Raw genomic sequence first — 26,184 nt, forward strand, 5'->3', positions numbered from 1 at the left:
TGATACTTCCAACTTGCTTGTAGTATCCACTTGAAGAAAGTGAGCAAAATTTACTGACCCCCAACAAACAACCATCCCCTGTATTTACCTATAGCTACCTATCACTGATCCCCCGACCCGTCTATTCCCCTTAAATCTGAGAAAATCCGTGGTACGGTAGGCATCTACAGATACATCAATTACAAAATGTTACAACAAGGGGTCTCATACCCCTGCACCACTTGTTACATTATAACATATTACAAAATGTTGCAATCTTGGTTATACAATATAATCAAAATGATTCCAAGCACGGAGAGGGACCTACGCCTCTGCACCACTTGGAACTGTGAAACAAAATACAAAAAATCTTCATTAAACATATGAAACAAATGCTGAAATAACCCCGACCATCACGTGCCAATGATGGGTCGCAAAATTCGAGTGGGTATTGCTCCTCCCACCCAGGCAGTAAATGTTCCTTCCACCCCCCCCTTTAATGGTCTTAAACTTATAAAACATACAGAATGGATTTTACAGAACAGTCTGATCCACCAGCCCTGAGCTGTTCCCTTGTCCCTTTGTGGAGGCGAGGTACCCCTCATGTTTCACAGACCGAGACTGGGGAGTATGGGATCGCGACTCCCAGTCCCTCCCCCTCCTGTCTTCCCTCGACTGGCTGCAGAAAATGATGGGTGCCTGTGTGGCAGCTCTCACTGGCCCCACACTCAAACTTGGATCCCAGATCCGGCCACCTACTCATCCTCCCCAGCCACACTTACACTCTAACTTTGCCCGTGGGCCCCGGGTGAGTTCCTCCCTTCCCCGAACGCACCCACGTGACTCTTGGGTCTCCCTCTCCCCTTTACAATCTTTCCCGGGCCATCACCACCCACTCCCGAGGAACGTGTCCCTATCTGACAAGGCGCCCGCGCTTCCCCACCATGACTCCTCAATAGCGAGGTCTCCTGCAAGTGAAATTCGATCAGGATAGTGCTGGGTTGGGGGCTGTGCCCCACCCAGCTGGGACCATCTCTTCCGCGTAGGATGAGTAGGCAGGTTCCTCCGGACCCTGTCCAGTTTCTCCTGAAAGTCGCTGTGGGGTCTCCTCCTGGATTTGTCCAGTGGCGAGGTGATCCCCAACATTCTGTATATCTTCATTCGATGCCCAGCTTGGGCTGGGCGAACAGGGCTGCTCCTTTATCCACTCTCCTGCAAAAAAACTTAAAAGGACATGCAGCCAGATCTCTCACTGACCTGCTGCCTTAGGTAGAGACATGGCCGGGTCCCATGACCTCGGACCAAAATACAAGCATTTGGCACACTTATAAACTTAAACTATAACTTAAACTCAAAACTACTAGTTATATCAAAGCTTAAAGTAAAAACACCTTAAAAGCAAGCTACAAACATAGGTTACTTAACACAAAGCTATAATACAAATGCCACTCGTCTTCAGGCGGCCAGGCTAATCACTGGAGTCACTGTCGCAGATTACTGCTGCCTGCAGCGGAGCTGGACTGATTCCAGCTTCTGGTCCCTCGCAACTTATGGCTGCTGATTGGGGACCTCTGCCCTTTGGCTTCTCCCTGGTTCGGGAGCCCGCCCTACTCCACTGTAAAGTGGGTGACCATGCGTTCTTGGGCTGTGGCACCCGAAGAGACCTTCTGAGGGGCGTCTCTGTGGGGGAAACTTTGGCTGATGGACCTTGAGCCTGGGTCACAGCCCTAGCTGGCTGGGAACCTTCTCCCCCTGATGCGAACAGCCCGCACTGTTTAAGATACCTGGCAGCCTGCCAGCACTCTGGGTTTATCTCCTTTTCCCTACCCACTCCTGTACTGGGCGCAGGTATTCCCTCACCACCCACTGCTGGTGGCTGAAACTCTTCCTCTCCAGGTCCAAAACCTGGTACCAGCTCCTTTCCTAAGTCCCCTGCAAGAGGAATTGCTATCCCTGCCTCCCCAGGGTCCCACACCATAAGGGGAACCACTCTAGAAGCGGGCTGGGAAGCTTGTCCCTTTAAACAGGCGACTGCGCCTGCGCGAAGCTCCTCCCCGGAGTCCCCCGGCAGAGGCTGTGAAACCTCTGTATTCTAACAGGCGACTGCGCCTGCGCGAACCTCCTCCCCGGAGTCCCTCGGCAGAGGCTGTGAAGCTTCTGTCTTCAAACAGGTGACTGCGTCTGCACAAACCTCCTCCCCGGAATCCCTCGGCAGAGGCTGTGAAGCATCTGTCTTCAAACAGGTGACTGCGCTTGCATGGGAAAACTGATGAGGAGCCGCTGGGGTCACAGGCTGGGGAACTACGCCTGCGCAAACCTCCTCCCCAAAGTCCCCCGGCAGAGGCTGTGAAGCCTCTGTCTTCAAACAGGCGACTGCGCCTGCACGGGAAAACTGAAGAGGAGCCGCTGTGGTCCCGCAGGCAACTGCGCCTGCATGAACAATCTCTTCAAAGGGCTGGGGAACTGTTATATTATCACAGGCAACCGCGCCTGCGCGTTCGATTTTGCTGAAAAGGGTAGGAAGAACCGTTGGGTCTTCCAAGCAGGCTACTGCATCTGCATGTATAGACTGGGAAGCAGGGACCTCTAAACGGCCGTCTGCACCTGCGCGCGTGGCCTCATAGAGAAAAGGAGTCGCTGGGGGTTCCAAGTCCGCGACTGTGCCTGCGCGAACCTGGTGTTGGAAAAACTCTCCCCTCAGGCGCGCGACTGCGCCTGCGTGGGAAAACCAAAGAAGAGCCGCCGTTGTCCCGCAGGCAACTGTGCCTGCACGAACAATCTCTTCAAAGGGCTGGGGCATGGTCTGGGCAACTGCGCCTGCGTGAGCAGGCCATTCAAAAGACTGGGGAATTCCTGTCTCCAGACCAGCGACTACGCATGCGCGGGCAGTCTTTTCTGTGAATGAACTCGCAGCAGCCTGCAGATTTCTACTCTCAGGCTGCTGTTTATCTGTTTCTGAACTAGATAACTGGTTCAAATTTAAACTTTGGCCAAAACTTAGGTCCCACTGGGGCGGGGAAGTGTCCCAATTGGTGGGCCGGACAAATTTTCCCTTGGAACAAGCTACAGTGCCTGTCTTTACAGCCTGTGAACTTGAACTGGTATGGTCAGATTTATACAATTTTCCTGATTTTCCCTGTGTCCCATCCCTGCCTGTAATTGCTGCCACTGGCCCGGACTCATATGGGTCCCAGAAAGTGCCTGCATGTGCACCCTCCTTGGCCAGCATATCGGCCAGTCATCATGGGGAGGCAGAGGTGGGCGAGGGGGCTGCAGCACCACTGATGGCTGCTACCTTTCTCTGATTGGCCATGAGGAAAGATTTTATCGACTCCATGACGGACTCGACTGTATCGGGAGGAGTTTCTGTCTCTGCCTTCTGAGTTGGGGCTGCGGGGGTCCTGGCTTTATCATCTCTCCCAGGCTTTTTACAATCCCTGCGCCAGTGGCCATCCTCCCTGCACCTGTAACAAGTGATCTTGTTCTGGGAGGGACGGCTCCCCTCCTGGCACCACTCTTTCTTGTATTGAGCCCCAGGTTTAACCTCGTGGACCTTACCCTTTTGCTGGGGGGTCCCACTATTCCTACCGTTCCTATATGCTACTGTGAGCTGCCGGATTACAGTCTCTTCAGTTGCAAGGGGTTCTCGGTGGTCAAACCAAGTATCAGCCTTTGCTTTTATCTGGGGCAGGCAATTGGACACCAGGCAACGAAGCCATTGTGTCCGCTGCTGCTGGTTCAGTTGTGCCCTATTTTGTCCCCCTGTACACGCGCTGTTGTAGACTGGCCACAGCCTGTCTGCAAATGCCTGTGGGGTCTCCCCTTCCTTCTGCAGTGTTTTCCCTATGCGATCGAACGGACTGCCGTCGTTCGCACCCATGGCTTCCAGTATTTCCTCCTTGAGGTCCTCAAAACCCTTCTGCCCTCTCTTAGCCTCATCTGAAAGGGTCTGATAGAGCGTACTATCTACAGAGAAAAGCAACATTTTGGCTTTCTCTTCGTCATCACAGTCGTTAACACAGGTTGCCTGTTCTATCCTTTGGAAGTGCACTGAGGGGTCTCCCTTTTCAGAGAGCAGGGGAATATGTTTTACCAGGCCTCTGAGCTGTGGGGTATCATAGGCTACCTGATAGGTATGCTGAACAGCCCCATGGTCATTATTGTTCGCAGGCGGACCATACCTCCATTGTCGGAGGGGGTACACTGGTCCTGGTCCCCGCCTGCCTAGTGGGACCTGCTGGCATTCTCCTACCACCCCATTGTCCACCCCTTCTTGCTGCCAGAGCTCCTCAAAACTCGGAGCTGTGGGCTGCGGTCTTGGCATCCCTAATTCCCTAGCCAACCTTTCCCTGGGTGTTGCCTGTGGGGCTGTTTTGCTTAGGTTGCCAGTAAAATCCGGCTGACCTGCCTTCAGGCTGATCAGACAAATCATCCCCTTTGCTCCAGGGGCCATGATCTGCATCCTCAAACCTTTGGTCGCAGGCCAGCTTATAAGTTGCCTTTACCTCCCTAACCTTCCCCTCCTGCTCTGTTACTTCTGAGGTGAGGCGGGCAGTCTCTTCCCGCAGCCTCATCTCGTTCCTCCTTGCTTCTGTAAACTGGCACTTTAGGAACTCTATCTTGTGCCTCGTGTGGCTTTTGCCCTCGCTAGCTTCTTGGGTGAGGTGTGCGTTTTCCTCCTGTAGCCTCATCTCACTGTCCCTAGCCTCTGTGACTTCCTGCACAAGGCGCTCTATCTCTGCCTGGCATTTCGTGACCTCTAGTGTGAGGCGTGCATTTTCTTCCCGCACCCTCATCCCTCTATCTCTGGCCTCATTCACCTCTCTTATGAGGCGTTCTACCTCCGCCTGGCATTTTTCATACTCGGACTCCCGATTCTTGGCCTCTGTAACCATCTCCTGCACCCTCATCTCACCCTTCTTAACCCAGCCACCTATACCATAATAGGCCAGCATACATGCTGCCACTAACTTCTGCAGGGCTACCCACAGACTGAAAGCAAGAAAAGCAATAGCTGATGCTTTCTCCAGATCCAGACCACTTATCATATCAAAAACTGCCTCCAGTCCTGCCGCGGTTGCCAATTTGTAGGGGGCATCTTTTACCTGGTTTACGGTAATTTACCTTCCTTTATCTGGTTTATCTTAATTTACCTGGTCAAGCAGACTTTTTGTTTCACAGACTGAGACCAAAACCAATCAGCGGTTTCGAATCGCTAAACCCACCCTTCCAGTTCTGACTGGAGGAACTTATAATTAATGATATTAAAAATGGACAAATGATCTGGATGTAAGAAAGTCAAACATTATTAACTAAATAAGCTACACCACATGATCAATGTAATCACGGTAAAATTGCTTAGATAGGGGAGGAAAAACGGGCATAACGAGGGAAAATGACTAAAATCACAATTTTAACGTAATCCCACTTTACTCCCCACCCCTATGCCTATCCTAAGTTGCCTTGTGGAAGGTCAGAAAAATATATGCTCACCACTATAATGCGAGCTCCGTGCTCCACGAGATCTTCACTGTCCTGAAGTAAGGAAACATCCCAGTGTTTTAAAAGCAAACTGCTGGTGTTTTTACCTCTTCAGACAGACTCCACACTGTAGAGGACACATGGAGGCAAGCGAGAGAGAGAGAGATGCTTCTCAGAAGCTATCTTTATATACCCCAATTTTGGGGCTGAGATGTTCCTGCCCAAATCCAAGTTCATCTGGCTAAAACAAAAGGGATCCAACTACCCTATTGTCTGGGATGGGTTTTGAATAAAGCTTGGAGTGGTTTGAATGTGTCTTCATTCTGGGGCCGAAATGTTCCCGCCCACATCCGGAGTTTTCTGGGCTAACAAAAGGGATACAACTGCCCCATTGTCGAGTAATGGGTGATTCAAACCCATTCATTCTTAAACTGTTCCCTTCCTCAGTTTAAACGGTCTCTTCCATAGTTTAGGTGTGTCTCATGGTGTGTGATGGGTTTTGAATGGAGTTGGATTACTAGGTAAACAGAAGCCCTTTGTCCTGCTGTCACTGAAACCGCAGCCTAAGTGGATAATCTTTTATGTCAACATAAACAAACATCGATTGCCTCTGAATGGAAGGGAAACTCCGTTTTTGATTGACAGAATCTGACTGCCACTGCTTCAATCCTCCCCCTTTTCACAAACATCCACGAGCTGCTTGCAAGCCTCTTTGTCCTTGGCCATGCTTTTCTGACGGCCATTTTTAAACCCCTTTGCAATTTACCAAACTCAAGGGTACAAATTTTAATAAAATGTACTGTCTTAAAGTTTGCGAATTTTTCCACAAAGTTCCACGATTCCGGTGTTGTCCACGCGCCACCCAGCTCAATGCAGCCTTTCTGCGATTCTGGGTATGTTTTAAAACATTGTCCAACCCAGAGGCAATTTAAATCACGCAAAGTCTTCGTCCACGATGTGGATTAATATTTCCCGATCTTCAGGGACTGAGGGGATTTTTGCAAACCCTTACAAATGCTTCTTAAAAGTCACGTCATTGTTACTTAGCTGTTGCAATTTGTTAAGAAAAAAGAGGTGTGGACACGTTTTCTTACCCTTTTGCATCTTGTACCTCCTTAACAGATTACGAGGGGAATTTTCAACTTCAAAACCAAAAAATGCTTGAAATCAGCGGAGTGGCCCCATCACTTGTCTGAAGACAGCATCAGGAGGTCTGAACCACTATCAGGTTTAGAGCCTCGTTTTAATGCAGCCGGCAAGAAACGGCCGCCAAATAGGCACTCGTCTGCAGCTTGCTGATTGTGCAGAGAGGCAAGAAATCAACCAAATCCTTTGCTAAGCCAGTCGGCAGGTGGGGCCTTTGGTAAAGCTGGGAGCCGATCCCAGAAGGGGCACGAGCATAGGCTAGCAGTGGGCCAGAAGTCAGGAGGAGCACTCCCGCGGGGAGAGGAAGGCAGGGATAACGTTTCAGGTTAACGTTTCGCCAAGGTTCTGACAAAAGGTCTTCGACCTGAAACTATCCCTATCTTCCTCTCCCCACAGATGCTGCCTGAGCTGCTGAGTGTTCCCAGCGTGTTCAGTTAGTAAGTGAAAACTGGGTAAAGTAGTTTAAAACATATTTAGGTTAGACTGTGTTATAAGAAGATTCTGGCTATTCAGTAAGCTAAAAAAAATGTTCAGCTTATTCAAGAAACTTGTAGATAGGATTGCTGAGACCTCCTTATAGTTTTGAAGCTGAATATATCCAATCTATGCAAAGGTATTTTTTTAAGCAATTTTATTTTGACAAATACATTTTCCCTTCTCGTGTGTCCTGAGTTAACTGAGCTCAGCTAGGGCAACAGTTGGGTCATTGCAATTTATCTAAGTGCCCTGGATTAGAGAGAAGAACATGATTCCAATTCCTGTTGTCTATCCAGTGACTCCTGCTGGAAACATACAAATGGAAAGCAAGCATGGATAGGTTCAGGCTCAACTGTTAAGCTATTCTGTGTTTGTTAGCCTGCTGACACTCACTACCTGGATTTACACGTGAACGATGGTCACTTGGCTGAGGTAAACCTCAGCAAGAGTCAGTGGGGGAAGAATTTGGTTGCTTTGCGCCTCCCATTAGCGCCCCAAGAGGGCACTAAACACTACCGCCACGATCTCCTGCACCCGCAGATCGTGACATCAGTCAAGCGTGCAACGCCCCGGTAGCGCCCCGGACCGGATATTGAGTGGCGCCCCCTGCCTTACCACCTGCCACTAGCAATGACAGGTTGAGGGGAACATTTTGCAGTTGGGAAGGGACTGGGGAATGCTATTTAAAGGTGACCGCTTCCCGCCTTTTTTTGTCGGCGACATCTTTGCACCATGCATTCTGAGAGAGAGAGACTTCTGGAGAGATTCAACGCTGTGTGAAGGAGTTTAGGGTACTGAGCAGCACTTTGCAGGTTCATTTTGATTTGCCCTTCCTTGTATCGATTTAGAAGAGACTGTGGGGGCTGCACTCTGAGCCCTTTCCCTGGGCCTCTCCATTGTTCTTTCCAGCAGATTTGATGTACAAGTCTCTCCAGGCCAAGATTCAAGGCTGCAATGAGCAGGATGTGGATGGAGAGCAAGGTCAACCCTCCCCTTTAAGAACTGGCCGGTGCCATTGTGTCTGTGTTCCATTGCTAACTGACATCACCTGAGCTTCGCCAGGGCTCTGAGGTAGCGCCTCACTCCTCGGCCTTTGCGCCTTAAGAGAGGTGTGTAGTGCCTGATTTAGCGCTCCAATCACCTCCAGGGGCGATAGGAGCCAAGTTTGCAGTCAGAGGTGATAATTAGCGCCATGCGCTAAACTTTGCGCCCGGACGATAATTGCGCCCCAAACGGTGCGATACCGAATTTCTACCCCAGTGCTGCCTTCTGTTCACTGTGTATATCAATGATTTGCATATAGGCCTAGAGGGAGTGGTGTCAAAATTTGCAGATGATACCAAATTTGGAGGTACAGTTAATTCTTTAGGAGACCAAAAAGAAGCTGCAAAGGGAGATAGATAAGATGGAGGATTAGGTTAGCCATTCTTCACTACAAATATAATTGACCCTTTACTTGGATACCAGGTGAACCATAATCATCTTGAAGTCTTTTTGTGGCTGGGTTATGTTAATTCAGCTCTTATCTCTCTGCGATACGCATTCTTCAATAAATCTTTCCAGCGAGCATTCGGTATGATAATTGGCTGTTAAAAAGTGACAGAGTGTAAAAAGTGTGAGGTAATGCATTTTGGTAAAAAAAACCAGCAGTAATTATACTTTGAGTGGAAGGAAGTTTGGTACTGTAGAAGAGCAGGGGGAATTGGGAATACACATTCACACAGCAGCACCTCTGGTTGGTAAGTCTGTTAAAAAAGAGCTAGTGGAATTTTGGTTTTATCACAAGAGATGTTGTAGAATATAAAAACAAAGAGTTAATGATGAGCCTATGTAAAACGTTAATAAGACCTCAGTTAGAGTACTGTGTACAGTATTAGGTTCCATGCCATAAGAAGGATAGTGAAGCTTTAGAAAGGGTACAATACAGATGCACTAGGGTGCTGTCTGGTATGAGGAAATACAAATGCAAAGAAAGACTTGAAAAATTGTGGGGGGTTTTCCTTTGACCTACACAGATTAGGTTGCAATATAATACAAGTTTGTACAGTTATGAAAGGATGGGACAGCGGGGGGAAAATTCAGTTGGTTGCACCTCCCGTTAGCGCCTTAAGAGGGCACTAACGGGACGCAACGCAACTAGCGCTCGGGCGCAGCACTGCCCACGCCTCTCGCAAAATTCAGCAGGAGGTTAGTGGTGGTGCTAACCGGTAGTGATCTGCGGCGCTGCGCCATTGGCGATGATGTCATTGGCGTGTGCAGCGCCCCGCTCACGCCCCGGCCACGATCTTCGGGGGCGCCCCCTGACTTACCGCCGGACGCTATGTCAGGGGTCAGGGTGGCGTACCTGTGGCCGGGGAGGCGCAATTTAAAGGCGAGGTGCGGGGTGGCCATTTTTGTTGCTGGCCGCCTGCCAGCACCTGCCTGCGCTCCTGTCCCAGACCTCCTGAAACGACCCCCCGCCACCCCCCACGCGGAGTGCTGGCTGCGCTCCAAGAGCCCAGCACTTCTCTTGAGTGCCGGGCTCTTTTGCCTGCACTCCCGATCTCCGGGAGCCCAGCTGGGCCCCAGGACACGCTGCACAAGGCCCCTCCCCTTTAAGAAGGGGAGGAAGGCCTGCAATACCGCGGCGCGATGTGCCACAGCGTGTGGCGCTGCGGCACGTAGTGCCGCGATATTGACTCACAGTGCCCAAATAGGGATGTGGGGCATTTCCAGTAGCGCCCCGCTTCCCTCTTGGGGCGCAACCACTCAATTTCCAGCACGGGGACGCTAATTTTTCCAGGGCGCTACTTTTAGTGCCCCGGCGAAGTTAGCGCCCCAGTTGGGGCGCCACTCAATTTTTAGCCCAGGGCACATAAAAAAACAGATTGTTTCCCGTAGCTATGGGATGACGAATGAAGGTCCATAGATACAAGATTAAACGTAAGACATTTAGAGCAGAAAGCAAGGAAACCATCATTACACAGAGAGTGATGAAGCTTTAGAATTGACTTTCAGGGTTAGTGCATGAGGCACAAACTATGTCAACAGTCAGGATTAGATTTGATAGGTAGATGAAGGAAAAGGGAATAGAGGAATATGGGAACAGGGCGGGTAAATGTGATTAGGATCGTTTACTCTTGTGTAGGCTAAATGCCAACATGGAATGATTGGACTAAATGTCCTGTTTCCGTGTTGTAATTTCTATGTATTTATATTAATTTTTGATGGGGAAATTATATAATCAGAAACATAGGCCAGGAAATTCCTCGGAGCTGCTCCCTCTCCATTGGCGTGAACAACAGTTCCACTACACTTCCGGCGAAGTGGGAGCAGTTCAGAGGAATCTCCCCGGCAGAGAGGGGATGTTCAAAGGATTTATTTTCACTTAAAGGCTTATTATATTATGGAATGCTTTACCATAGCTGTCTGCCTGAGCCATGTCAATTTAAGAGGGAATTAGATAAAGACTTGAAAAGAGTACAAGGGAAGAGCAGGGAAATGGGATTAGTGGTGATAGCTCTGATGGGGGAGTTAGCACTTCTTCCGTACTGAAGTTTTTGTGATTTTTATATGAATAAAAGGGGATTTTTAATCATTCAGTTAAGTGCTTAAGGGTTAAGGTGAACTGTACTACACAGAGGATATACAATATTTTGAAAGCACCTGGAAAAGGGCCTGTAGTAATTATCTGTAATAAAATAAATGATGTGGGTAACAGCCAATCTGACATCCTAAGAAGAAATGATTAGGAGGTTGCAAGATGAAGATGTCAAATTAGTGCCATGTGGGATCCTGTCAGGGTTGACCTCTGGTAGTGCTATGCTAAGTAGATTAATTAACTTTAACGTGTAGATAGACAAGAAATGGAATACATTGAAAATCAGGATTGGTTTCGAGAAGGAAAGCAACAACTCACATTTATATCCCACCTTTAATGTAGCAAAATATCCCAAGGCATTTCACCCTTGGGAGTCAATGCAAGCAGGAGTAGAAGAGAAATTAGGGGAGATGGCCAAAGGAGCTTTCAAAGAAGTAGGTTTCAAGCAGATTTTTACAGGGGGCAGAGGAACACAGCATGTCTCGGAGCTCTGACACGGCAAGAGAGCCCCAGGTGGGCAGAGGAAACATTTCAAGAGCACCCTCAAAGATTCCTTGAAAAAGTGCAACATCCCCACCAACACCTGGGAATCCCTGGCCCAAGACCACACAAAGTGGAGGAGAAGCATCCGGGAAGGCGCCGAACACCTCCAGTCTCTTCGCCGGGAGCAAGCGGAAGCCAAGCGCAAGGAGCACACATCAACCCAAGCACTCCACCCACCCGCCCCTTCAACCACTGTCTGCCCCACATGTGACAGAAACTGTCGGTCCCGCATTGGACTCATCAGTCACCTGAGAACTCATTTTTATTGTGGAAGTAAGTCATCCTCGGTTCCGAGGGACTGCCTAAGAGAGGAGAGAGATGCGGGGGCTAGATGGCTGAAGGTGGTGTCAGAAGTGGGATCACAGAGTTGGGAGTTGTAAGGTTCTGGTTGTGGGGACCGGAGGGACTTGGTCCCCGTTGCTTAAGACTAAGTAGAAGACTCCCTGAAAGAAGGGAGAGGGAGAGAATGGGGTAAAGGTAAAACCAGAGATACAATGGTTATGGCATACCATCAAGAACAGCCAGTAGACAGCCTGTCAGAAAAAGTTGGCATGTTCGCAGCAGTGGACCTCCTAAAAATTTTAGAAGACAGTAACGGGGACTATGACTACATCCTTGGTAAACTCTCTGAGGATGTTCAGAAAAACAAACTTAAAATAAAGAGAGGCCGAGACAGATTAGTTTACAGGGCACACTTGTGCGCTGCCCAGTTAAATAGGGAGACTAAAGAGTTAAAAAATTTAGTAAGCCAGATGAGGGAAGAAAGAAGTGAATGGCGAGAGAACCTTTCTGCCCTCTGCAACCAGTTGCGCTGGGAGCAAAAGATTCATGAAATGCAGTGTACACAAAAGAAACTAGATCAAATACTGGAACAGAATATTGAACTACAGGCAGAAAACACCAGATTATGTGAGGAGTTAGAGGATGCAAGGGGAGCGTTAAGGGAATTAAACCGGCGCAAAACCACTGCCTCCCCCGAAGCAATCCATGGCCCGTGCTTAGAAAAAATCCACCAGCTGCAGTCACAAATCGGCCAACAATGGGCAGTGGTGGCTGCTGTCTCCAAAATCAAACCAAAAGATCCCGGCCTTTGATGTGGACTCTGCTCCCTTGGCTCCCTCTGTTCCCTCTGCACCCTCTGCTCTGCCCCCACCATTCAAGGATGGTAAGGCAGGGGAGACGATATCAGTATGTGTGGTCACCCGAGCTAAGGCCGCAGACGAGCCCAAGCGCCAGGCTGACCGAAACCTGGAAGGCGAGGCACCCCCCTCGACCACCACTAGTAGCGAGGCAGAAACCACTACCACAACCGCACATCGGTCCCTTACTGCGGTTGAAGTGGGGGTACTAAAGGCTAACCTGGGGGTGATGGATATGGACACCAGCCCCGTTGACTTCAGGCAGTGGTGGAGGATTTTTATAATCACCCACCCAGAACTAGAAGTGGATGACCTCAAACAGGTCCACCTGGATGCATGTTCCTCAAGATTAAAATAAGAAATGGACCTGGACATTCTGAGGGGGGGAGGGGCATAATAGATGAGATTGAGTTAGAACTATGCCAAACACTAGGGGAGGGCATTGATTTTCACCAGCTCCTAGCTAACACCAAACAGGGCCCTACCGAAAGCCCAAATGCCTTTGTGCATAAACTCCATGACATCTTCCAGCACACCAGGAGCGGTGGAGGGAATTACTTCAACTACCTGGGCTTCAAAACCCTTTTTTTGAATGTCCTCCAACCACTGGTCCATAATGCGCTGGGCGTTTATGTCTCTAAAGACACCAAGTGGGACCAAATACGTGCCCATGCCAGACTGATTGGGATCAGACCCATGCCAATATCACTAGGACACCTGCCAAGGTTGCAGTAGCGGCCGTTGAGGGCCGGCTGCCTAAACAATAGTCAGGGCCATCTAGAACTCCAGGGAAAAGTGCTTCTGTGCGCTGCTACCTCTGCCACCGTTTAGGTCACTATGCCCATCAATGCAACAATGGTCACAACCCCCCACCCCCCAACCCCCCCCCAGACAGGCAGGCTTCGACTCACTCGAACGGCGACTAGAAAGGATGGAGGCAGCATTAGGGGCTTTGACCATCGGCCAGGGAGCCCGACCAGTTGCCACGGTGCAGCAACCTCCCCCATGACTCCTGCAGGCCTCTCAGGGAGCGATGACTTCCCCTCTCCGATACGATGGTAGTGGGAGACCAGTAGTCCACACTGTTGATTCTGGAACCTGTCAACAAGTAATGTTAATTGACTTCGGCTCCTCCGCCACCATCATTCATGATCCCCACCCCGATCCTACAAAGGGCGTGCCCTAAGTTTTATTGGGCTTTGACAATTCAATCCAGACAACTATACCAGGATCCCTTTCCTTGGAGCTAAAGCAGGGTGTTGTTCGCAAAGGCACGTTCACGGCCAGCTCCCCAGTTTGGTCGGTTAGAAAACCAGGTAACTATTGGATGACTATTGACTATCACAACTCAACTCAGTCACACCCATGCATGCCCCAGTGGTTTGGGAGGCATCCACCCTACTCTCCCAGATTCTCAGTGGCAGTAATCAGTACAGAATGAGATTCAGTAGAAAACATCGAAAATTGAAAATTGGCTTATGGGAGAAAGGATAAAATAATTATGATGGAATAAAGGAGAAAAGGGAAGATCATCTCTTTTCTGCTGTTATAAAGGTTTTTATTTGTTTTCAATGTGAATTTTGATGTCTTTTTGCAAAGCATCTGTGAGTGTTTGGGAAGTTACAGTGTTCCTTTTGTCTGAAAGTTTGTCTTTCAAAGAAAGTGTCTGTTATGTTTGTTTTAGCTCCACCCACTTTTCTGTGCATTGAGCTAAAAGCCATTTAACCCTTTGCAATCTTGTCTTGGATTTTGGAAGTTTTAAGAATGTGCGAATAAGATTGTGTACCCAGAATTGGAAAAAAAAATTGAACTACAATTTAAGTTAAGCTGGAGTGGAAAAACTGAGAAAAACAAAAAAGTTTGTTTAACAAAAGATTAAGTTTCAGTCTAAGATTTAACCTTGGAGTAGTGGTTGCTATCATGATTTTTCCAAAGCAGTTGGATTTGTTTAGTTTAAATGTAAAAACTAATTTTTCTCCAGTTGTATTCAGTATTTTTACAGTCATTTGAAAATGCATCTGAAGAAAGAACAAAGAGAAATATTATGTAACTTACTTTTTTTTGTTTTATTTTCTGTCCTGTGTCATGTTTAGTTAACAAGAATATTTGCTCAGCTGTTTTTTTTAAGAAATTGGTTCACCAAACAACTTTGATCTATGTTTTCTATCTTTAATATTGTATTGGACAGTAAAGTTTCTCCAGACACTCATGAATGAGATAGAATCTGGTATTAATGAGAGTTTCCTAATTTCTAGTTAGAATAACTGGATAGATGCTTAGGATTTGCTGATGTTCTTGGTTCTTTGCAGATGTTATAACGTTCTGCACCATGGTGATTACCTTTTTTCCATACTAGCTGTCTGCTGTTTGCGTGCTAGAAAGGTTGTTGATTGTATCTTTGATCATTTACCCTAGGCCCACCCCTAAAAAGAGGGTAAAAGAGATATTAAAATAACTTTTTGCACAGACGGTGAAGTGAAGGGAAGAGCTGTTTGCACACGCCAGCCGTCTGTCTGATCGGGACCGTTACCAGCTGCTTGTCACGGTCGTATGTCTACTATGTCTATTTTGATTGCGTGTTGCACTCAACTTAAACTACCGCTCTTTAATAAAAAGCCTTACAACTCCTAAGACCCTTTGGGTAATCTGTGTCTGACCTGTGATTCAAATCTTACAGGTTGCAAGATGAAGATGTCAAATTAGTGCCATGTGAGATCCTGTCAGGGTTGACCTCTGGTAGTGCTATGCTAAGTAGATTAATTAACTTTAACTTGTAGATAGACAAGAAATGGAATACATTGAAAATCAGGATTGGCTTAGAGAAGGAAAGCAACAACTCACATTTATATCCCGCCTTTAATGTAGCAAAATATCCCAAGGCATTTCACCCTTGGGAGTCAATGCAAGCAGGAGTAGAAGAGAAATTAGGTTTTAAGCAGATTTTTATAGGGGGCAGAGGAACACAGCATGTGGGGGCTAGATGGCTGAACGCTCTGCCACTGATGGGAAATTGGGGAGCGGGGCGGAATGTGATTGCTCAGTTGACCAGAGTTGAAAGATTGGAAGGTGGGAACAGGCTGGGGCAGATTGCAAATGCATATTTCAGGAAGGTCAGAGGGAGTTGTAGAAGACGATCTTTGCGTCGATGATGTGAGGCACAGGGAACAAATGGAAATTGTAAGGCTGGATAATGGGCGAATTGGATTTTGTGCAGGCAGCGGAGTTATGGATGAGTTGAAGTTTGCATAGGCTGTCGTTTAGGAGGCTGGTGTACAGAGTGTTTGAAAAGTGAGGTCTAGAGGTGACAAAGGCATGAAAGAAATCTTGAGTGCCAGTGGGAATAAAGTAAAGATGGAGACAGGTGATATTTCAGAGGTGGAGTGGGACTTGAACCCACAACTGAGCCACAACTGTCATTTACCCTTATGTTCTCAAGAGGTCATAGTTACCAGAGACAACAAAGGTGTAGTCCTGCTTCAACAGATTCCCAGACACCATTTGTAAATGCTGAAAATTATGGAAATATAGTGCAGCGGTGATAGGAAGAGAAAAACATAAACGAGGACTAAATTCGTTATGGCCCGTTTATGAGTACGTAACTGACGGCGCATGCCCGAAACGTGAGGCCCAAGAACTCTCCTTTGTTGGTCCTTGAGCTTCATTGTAATAATCATGACAAGTTGCCAGTGCCTGTTGCGCATGCTGGGGCAGGTTGCCCGACTGGCCAGATGGAATTTAGGCCGCTCACTCGCCAGCTGCAGTCCTCAGGTAGGTCTTGGGAAGATGGAGGAGAAAAGGAAGGGGGTGCCAAACGCTGGCCAGCAGCGGCCATGCAGTAGTCCTGTATAGCTGGAAGGAGTACTGCTGATCCTCCCGGCTCCACAGCAAGATAAGTATTAAAGAAATACTTAACGTTTTTGATGGCAGACTCCAGCGTTCCCTATAAGGATCGCTGGTTGGGCCACTCGTAAACCCGGTTTCGCTGAGTGGAGCTCCACTATAGGCAAACAAATTTTATGGATGAGTCCTGAAACAGGTGCAGGACTCTCATTTCCATATTGAAGTGAGGCCTGCGCTGATGGCTGCCTAAAAACGGGCCCTGACGAATTTAGAAGTGGCCTTGGTGCACACACATATCGGGCATGGGCATTCTTAATTTGTCATTGTTGTGCCCACTTTATGCCTGTGTGAAGTTGTACCCCTCTCTTTTTATATTATGCTACATTTTAATACTTGGGTGAATTATCTGTTTAATAAGGTTAGAAATTGCACTTTTATTAAATCAGCACACTTGTAGCAAATTTCTCTCTTCACTATTTTAATGGAGCTGCTAAGCTATTTAAAATAAGTAGCTTAACGCATCTGTTAAAATAGTAGAGGTACTTGATATGACCATATTAAGGATCCGTACAAACTTACTGGCAGTAATTTCTCAAGATGCTCGATACCATCCAGCACAAAGCAACCCTTTTGATTGGCACCCCATCGCCACCTTAAAAATTCACTCCCTCCACCACCGGTGTAACGTGACTGTGGTGTGTACCATCTACAAGATGCCCTGCAGCAACTCGCCAAGGCTTCTTCGGCAGCACCTCCCAAACCCGCGACCTCTGCCACCTAGAAGGACAAGGGCAGCAGATGCATTGGAACACCACCACCTCCAAGTTCCCCTCCAAGTCACACAAGACCCTGACTTGGAAGTATATCGCTGATCCTTCATCGTCGCTGGGTCAAAATCCTGGAACTCCCTCCCTAACAGCACTGTGGGAGTACCTTCACCACATGGACTGCAGCAGTTCAAGAAGACGGCTCACCACCACCTTCTCAGGGGCAACTAGGGATGGGCAATAAATGCTGGCCTTGCCAGCGACGCCCAGATCCCATAAGCGAATAAAAAAACAATATAAAGATTATAATGCACTTATCTATATATAAATATATAAAATACTGTACTTCAATCCAATGACTCCATCGACATTACTCCAGACTCTATTCGAACCTATATTGACCCTATAACCAAACTTCCCCAATTCTCCACAAAGCTTCAAGCTGAAATTGTATTTGAACCACTGGCAGTTTGTAATAAATGTCACTTTTTTTAACCAGTTGCCTTGTTTTCAAGGTGGTGCTCACAGTACAAATTACCTGCATTATTCAATTCCAGCAGATACTCACATGGGTACATTAACTGTTGCAGATATACATATTGGGCACTTTTCCAGGATCTTGAGACAGTCTTGCTGCCAGAAAAAAAAAAAAACAAGTTATAACCTGAGAGGTTATTACAGGGTTTTCACTTTTACTGTAATATAATGAAGCCTAATAGATTTAGGTTTCCAAACAGTTCATGGAAAATTGAATGGTTTATGATTTATCTCTTAGACCATGACATAAACTCTCCTTCAAATGATGATGGCCCATCTGAAATACACATTAATGAAATTCGGGTCGGAGGCTTCCCGCGGGTGCAAGCCTCCGACCTGCACTTACCTAGCGCGCCGGCCGTTGTGCTGTGGGCCCACGTGGGATTCCGATCCTGGGTCTCCTCCAACTGCCGGTGCGCAGTGCTTGCGTATCCCAGGGGCACAGTTAGTTCGATGCCTCCCCTGGGATCACGTGGGCCATGGAGAGCCAATGGTAGCAGGGAAATGCCCATTCATAAAATTGACAGGAAGAGCTGTCAAAACTATAAATACTATAAGCCCCAAAACATCACTAAAACTTCAAATAAATTTGAAAAAAAACATCACATTTTTAAAATAACTATAAATTACATAAAATAACTATTTTAAACAATAATTTAAATTTTTGAAAAAATTAATTACATTTTCTAACGGGGCTAAAAATAAACTTACCTTTCTTTAAAGTATTTAAAAATAATAAACCTGTGGAAAAAATGTTTTAATTTTAATTAATTTACCACTTACCTTGTAAAAAGCAGGCCTTGCGGTGCCTCTCCGGTGCATGCGACCTCCGAACCCCTTCCTTTAAGAGAACGGAAGTTCCGGTTTCCCGCGCATGCGCAGTGCATGCACGAAACCAGCACTTCCGTTGGCCCTACGCGTGAGTACCCCGTGCGTACTCACCCGTGGGGACCCGAATTTCTGGGCCGTAACATCAGGTTTTATGCTTAATTTTTTAAACCCAGATAGATTGCACCGCACATATACTGCCACTACACAAATTATTCTTAAAAACATCTCTGCCATCACAACGTAATTGAATGTGTTTACTTTAGCTTCCAAAAAGGAATTGCAGAGTGTAGCTCCAAGGTGATAAAATCCAATCAACTTCTGAGAAAGATGTAAGTATAAAAATGATTACTTCGATTAAATCTTCTGCGTAGCCACACGAAGGGGTGGAATTAGTTGTCAATGAAAAGGTCAACCAACATATGAATGTTCTGCCACAAGTCAGAGCTGATAGCACAAACGCCAGTTTCCATAAACTCAGACTGCTAAATTGGGAAAGTTAGTGGCTCCTATCCGCTTATCAGGACATCTGTAGCCAGCCAATGAGGCTTTCCAGTACCCGCACAGGGTTAGATTTCCTCCATTCATGGGCAGTGGGTGGAAAATTCTGGCTATATTTTCTTTGGCCTGTTTCTCATTACCACCATTACAGGAAATGGCCAAACTGGAAATGTCAGTAAACTGTTCACCAAAATAGGAAAGAAAAATAATCCAAATTTGGAGTGTACTTTGTATATCCGTCTTACCTTTTCATTTTGTGTTGAGTTAGTATAGTGGGTCGCTTTTTGTAAAGACCAGAATAAAGATAGATAAGTCCATAAAACATTTTAAGATCGTTCAGGATGATCACGGACAGTAAAGTGAAAAGCAAATAACATAATATTGCTTCCTTGAAAGATAACCAGTGACGTTCCTATCAGTCTAAAAATATTTCGAAATAGCAAAGAAAAGTTGATAGCAGGGATTTTACACATAGCAGCTTATCTGAATGCAGGATATGCCACATTCTCTGACATTTATTTATATAAAAACTCCATCATGGCCTTCCCTTGTATAATAACAGAAGTTTTAAACTTCTCTTTGTCCATATTGTACAAGGAGGAGGGGTGAAGTTAGAATTCTTTTTATTCGTTCATGGGATGTGGGCATCGTTGGCAAGGCCAGCATTTATTGTCCATCCCTAATTGCCCTTGAGAAGGTGGTGGTGAGCTTCCTTCTTGAATCGCTGCAGTCCGTGTGGTGAAGGTACTCCCACAGTGCTGTTAGGGAGGGAGTTCCAGGATTTTGACCCAACGACAATGAAGGAACAACGATATACTTCCAAGTCAGTATGGTGTGTGACTTGGAGGGAAACTTAGAGGTGGTGGTGTTCCCATGCGCCTGCTGCCCTTGTCCTTCTAGGTGGTACAGGTCGTGGGTTTGGGAGGTGCTGCCGAAGAAGCCTTGGCTTTCACCACACGGACTGCAGCGGTTCAAGAAGGTGACTCACCAATACCTTCTCAAGGGCAACTAGGGATGGGCAATAAATGCTGGTCTTACCAGTGACACTCACATCCCAGGAACGAATAATAAAAAAAATTCTAGCTTCACCCCCTCCCCCTTGTACAATATGGACAAAGAGAAGTTTAAACCGTCTGTTATTATGCAAGGGATGACAATGATGGAGTTTTTATATAAATAAATATCAGAGAATGTGGCATAGTCAGCATTCAAATAAGCTGCTATGTGTAAAATCAATGGTGACTCCCAGGATGTTGATGGTGGGACAATTTGGCGATGGTAATGCCATTGAATGTCAAGGGGCGGGGGTTAGACTCTTGCTTGTTGGAGATAGTCATTGCCTGGCACTTGTGTGGCGCGAATGTTACTTGCCACCTATCAGCCCAAGCCTGAATGTCATCCAGGTCCTGCTGCATGCGGGCATGGATTCCTTCATTATCTGAGGAGTTGCGAATGGCACTGAACACTGTGCAGTCATCAGCAAACATCCCCACTTCTGACCTTATGTTGGAGGGAAGGTCATTGATGAAACAGCTGAAGATGGTTGGGCCTAGGACACTGCCCTGAGGAACTCCTGCAGCGATGTCCTGGAGCTGTGATGATTGACCTCCAACCACCACAACCATCTTCCATTTCCCAATCATTTTAAGTTTTTGGTAGTAGTTTTTGAATCACTGAGATAGTTAATGAACATTCTGTCATGTTATGTTTCCTCAAATGCTGTGCCAAAAATCTAAACTTCTGACTGAAGGGATAATTATGGTGGAGGACTAATTGTATGTGGTCTGTTAATGGTATGGGTGTGATGTGCTGAATTGCTTTTTCTCATTCCATACTTACTGTACATCCATGTTTCTTATGTTTATAGAGCTGGTAAAATTGAGTGGAAACAAAATCCCCAGAACACAGAGGCCTAGAAATTCATCTCGGGCGGTGGTGCAAAACGGGTGGTATCGGATTGACCGCCCGTTATACGCAGCGCCTGGTATTCAGTTCTATTGCAGTCGATGGAGCGGAATATCGGGCACGGTGTATAACGGGCGGCCAATCCGATACTGCCCGTTTTAAACCACCACCCGAGACGAGTTTCTAGGCCCAACTCTCAAACTTTTTCATAAATCTTTTTCTTTACTCTTTTCTTCTCCTGAAGATGTTGACTCCTTACTGGGCCACAGTTCCAGAGGCATTTGATGCCCCCTCGTACCTCATCCAAATTGCTTTTGGCATCTGTGCGCTTTGACATTGAATGTTGGCCGGGTTTTATCCATGAGAGGGGAGGATAAACCACAGCTTAGTCTGGTCCTCACTCAACACCCATGCAGGTTAACAATCAGAACCTGGAATCTGGCTGATTTTATGTTTCCTAGCATTCCATGTTTTAACACTTGACCCTTTGCGCTTATTGTTGCTTGATGCCAAGTCATCCTCGGTTCCGAGGGAATGCCTAAGAAGAGAAGATCGTTGCTTGAACTAGTAGCTCTTTAAAAGCACTATTTCATAGTCTGCATTTGAGTTGGGAATGGGCCAATAACTGCAGCACTGCTTTTTAAAATTGGTATTCAAAGGTAAATCCCTCAATGTTATCTGCAAGAAATGCACCTTGGAACATCCTATGATATGCATTCAACATCAGTGAGCCCAGATTGACTCGAAATGCCTTGACAAATCCTATTGTGTGGACCTTCCCTCTTGACACTTCACCAGAATTAAAAGATTTTATCATCTTCTGAACTTCAGGAATAAAAATAATACTTTTCAAAACATTCTCCTGCTAGCAAATGTGATGTGTAAGAGGTATATTTTGTAAAAATAAAATAGCTAGTTTTCTTTGAGTATAAAGACTCCAATTTGTAATAAGTATTTTTAGAGTTTCTTAAGGCCTTGTTTTTGCTCTAATATTTTGACCCTCGATCAAAGCTGAAATATTTATTTCCCGTAGTCTCAATGAAGCAAATTCAACATTGGAACTCTTTATTATGTTCACAGTACATTTTGTGAATAAAATGGTCGGGTCACTGATATATCATTCTTCAGCTTGTTACATACAGTAGATTAAATCGGTGGAGCCAAGTACACACTTGGATACATTGTACACAGTCTGTGGAAGGAGAAGACTAGTTGGCTGAAGAGTCTATTCTTGTTCCACACTTCAATTCTCATTCACATTTTTCCTTTCTTCTGGCAAACCAGTTTTATTGAGGAGTTCTCACAGCATAATTCACATTACCTCGGCTTCGTAAGCAAAGCCAGTTCAGGTGTATTGGGTATTTTGGTGTATATATACATATATAGGTATATAGGTTAAAAAATGTGCAGGTGCCAATTTTTAACAAATTATGTAGTGTTATGGTAATAGGCTGAATGACCTACTTCCATTTCTAGGTTCCTATGTTGGAAACTTGCCCTATTACAGTAACAGTGCGACACTTGCTTTATTACTGTAATGTGGCTTGTATTCCTTTGAGTATCGAAGATTGAGGGGTGCCCTAATAGGTCAGAAGCCCGAGAGAATGTTGTGGTCCCTGGGCTGGCCATTTGTTCTGCAATAGAAAGGGGAGGAAGTTATGCTTCAGTTGTATCGCGCCTTGGTCAGATCCCACCTGGAGTATTGCATACAGTTCTGGACACCACGGGCTGGATTTTCATTGAGGAGTCGTATGGAGGCGGGACTACAACTTTCGGGGTTGTAGTCCCGCCTCCATCGAGATGCGGCCAATCCACGCGATTTTAACTTGATTGACCTTGTTGAGCCCGCCCGTCTTACTTCTAACCTGAGTCCTTCTCCACAGACTCAGTTAGAAATCTCTCCTGCACAGAAAGCTGCAGACTGTCCTGGGAACTAAAGGAAGGAAGGCTGTAAAGGTAAGAAAAGGTAATTTACACTTCTTTAATCACTTTAGACATACCAAACACACTTACCTTTGCACTCATGCACACATCACTCACCTAAACACCGACATCTCGATCCCTCCAAGTCCTTCCACCCGACGGCCCGACTCCTCTAACTTGGCGTGGTTTGGAGCCGTCGGGAATCCCACACTTCAACCTTCAAAATAGGGATTAGGCTAAAAACTGCCTGTTAACTACCTGTTAACAGGCAGTTAATTGGCACTAATCCCTTCCCGCCTCGGGTAGGCGGGTCCCAGTGCGGGACGGGTACCCACTGCCCCTGAAACTGGCATGGAGGCGGGTTGGGGGCGGGATGGTGTTGGGACCCCCGATTTTGGGATTTTAACCCCCCCCGCACGCCTCCAATCCTGACTCCACGGCCCAATGAAAACCCTGCCCACATCTCAGAAAGATATATTGGCTTTGGAGGAGGTGCAGAAGCAGATTCACTAGAATGATACTGGGATAAACTTGGCTTGTATTCCCTTGAATATAGAAGATTGAGGGGTGATCTAATCAACGTGTTTCAAATGATTAAAGGATTTGATAGGGTAGATAAGGAGAAATGATTTCCTCTGATGGGGGAATGCAGAGCAAAGGCACATAGAACGAGAAATTCGTCTACTTGCCGCCACCTGTTAGTGCCAGCGATTCTCTGCGGTCGCCATATTTGTGGGCCCTTTTGCGCTGTCAGTAACCGGCAGCGCCCAGTAAAAAAAAAATGGTGGCGCGGTGACGTCAGCAGACTTAACGTCACCTACGTGAACTTTGACCCTAGCGCTCAGTTCAGCGCTGGGTCCTAAACGCGCCAGGTTAACCTGGCGTGCAAGCAGGCTGACAGACGGTGACAGGGGTGACATCAGCAGCTGTTAAAGGGACACACACATCAATCAGGTAAGTTTGAATGGAAGGGTTTAGCCTTGGTCTTTTCGATTTGATTGAAGTGGTGGCTTGCTGCAATATATGTGAAAAGTTTTTTAAATGTTTTAGGAGTACAGATGGACGCTTGCAAGGGCTCAAATGGTAAGTGGACGTCTTTGAGAAGACAGAACATGCTGCAAGTATTCAGCAAGTCACGCTACATCCGTGGAGTTCATGTCTCAGGTTGACATGCTGCCAGACCAACTGAGTATTTGCAGCATCTTATGCTGTCATTTCATGTTTACAGCATCCGCTTGCAGAGGGAAGAGGAAGACGCAGAAGAGTAAGTTGCAGAAGAGCATGACGCAGAAGAAAAGGAATCCGAAGAGAAGGAATCAGATGGAAGGCTGCATCCCAAACAGTCCTTTTGTGGCCGGGATATCTGGGATGGCCTGCAGTTCCACTGGCTGGGCAGGATGTCTCTTCTTGTTGACCCACTGGCTGGGCAGGCTGCATTTCTTGGGTGTGTGAAATGATGAAGACACAAGGGTGAAGTTGTGCTGACGGGAGAGCAGGAAACCTCCATGCATGCCTGAAGGGGGATAAAGTACAAGGATACCCGCATCTTGTATTCTTTCAGCCCCGCCGCTGGCCAAGGGCTCAGTCATGCCCGTGCCAAGAATGGCCTGCAACGTCTCCTCCAAGGGGGTGGGGTGAGGCTAGGAATGGTAGATGTGCCTCGTCATTGGTGCAGATTGTTGGTAGGTGAGTGACTGGGGGTCGTGCATTGAGTAGAATGTGTGGTTAGTGGTGCAGTTGGTAGGTGACGGCTTTTGAAGATGCATTCACTGACCTTGACCAGTGGTCTGATGTCATGGAGCTTCTTTGAGCACTGGAGCCAGGTGGTGGGGGCGACACTGCTGGCAGTGACGGCCTTGGTAATGTACTCCCACAATGTTCTTTCTAGAGGACCTGCTGGCCACTGTGGGTAGAGCACCAGTCTTGCAGTGTTGACCCCCTGCACAAAGCTGGAGTGCTGCGTGCGAGACCCTGGGTGCCCCTTCCCTGGCTTGCTGAGCCATTGTGTTAGTGCTGAGGCAGTTTCCCCATTTCTTCAGTTCAGCTTTAAAAGCTGAATAATCACATTCAGAACTTCTTTTAAATATTGAATATTTGTAAAAAGACAGAAAGGGCTGAAAAATGAATTGAATCAGTGCATTTTATTTGGTCTTGCTTCAATGTGCACGGCCCCTTTAAATTTCAGAGCACCTCACAGCCCACAATGCATTGCGAGCATCACAGCCTCGCACACAGACGCGAGGGAAAGCAGCAACACCACACCAGGACTACAAATTGGCCCCAGACCAGGATGGCGTTGCACCTAATGTTAGCGCTTCGCCACCTACCTCCATGCCCCCACACCAATTTAGGTCGGTTAGCACTGCGGCCATTTTGGGTGGCCATTAATGACAGTTGGCGGTGAAACTGACTGCTTTGCTGGTGATCACCAATATTTCCCCCATAATCTTAAAAATAGACCCAGCCATTCAGGAGTGAAATCACATAAAGGGTAGCAGAAATCTGGAACATTCTCCACAAAAGGTTGTGGATGTTGAGGGTCAATTGAAACTTTCAAGACAGAGATCAATAGATTTTTGTTCGGTAAGGATACCAAGGGATATGGAACAAAAGCGGGTAAATGGGGTTGAGATACGGATCAGCCATGATCTAATTGAATGTCGGAACAGGCACCTCGAGCCTGCTCCGTCATTCAATGTGATCATGGCTGATCATCCAAATTCAGTACCCGGTCCCCGCTTTCTCCCCATACATGTTGATCCCTTTAGCCTTAAGAAATATATCCAACTCCTTCTTGAATATATTTAATGTATTGGCCTCTACTGCCTTCTGTGGAAGAGAATTCCACAGGTTCACCACTATCTGGGTGAAGAAATTCCTCCTCATTTCTGTCCTAAATGGCCTACCCCTTATCCTTAGACTGTGACCCCTGGTTCTGGACTCCCTGACCATCGGGAACATCCTTCCTGCATCTAGTCTGTCCAGTCCTGTCAGAATTTTATAAGTTTCAATGAAATCCCCTCTCATTCTTCTAAACTCCATCGAGTACAAGCCCAGTCGACCCAATCTCTCCTCATACGTCATTCCTGCCATCCCAGGTATCAGCCTGGTGAATCTTCGCTGAACTCCCTCCATGGCAAGAACATCCTTCCTCAGATAAGGTGACCAAAACTGCACACAATACTCAAGATGCGGTCTCACCAAGGCCCTGTATAACTGCAGCAAGACATCCTTGTTCCTGTACTCAAACCCTCTCGTTACGAAGGCCAACATGCCATTTGCCTTCTTAACCGCCTGCTGCACCTGCATGCTTACCTTCAGCGACTGGTGCACAAGGACACCCAGGTCTCATTGCACTTCCCCTTCTCCCAATCTATTGCCATTCAGATAATTATCTGCCTTCCTGTTTTTGCCACCAAAGTGGATAACCTCACATTTATCCATGTTATATTGCATCTGCCATGCTTTTGCCCAATCACCCAACCTGTCCAAATCATCCTGGAGTTTCTCGGCATCCTCCTCACAGCACACACGCCTG

The sequence above is a fragment of the Somniosus microcephalus genome, chromosome 12, assembly GCF_052327205.1.
Source record: "Somniosus microcephalus isolate GS21.2 chromosome 12, FLI_Smic_1.0, whole genome shotgun sequence".
NCBI classification, from domain to species: Eukaryota; Metazoa; Chordata; class Chondrichthyes; order Squaliformes; family Somniosidae; genus Somniosus; species Somniosus microcephalus.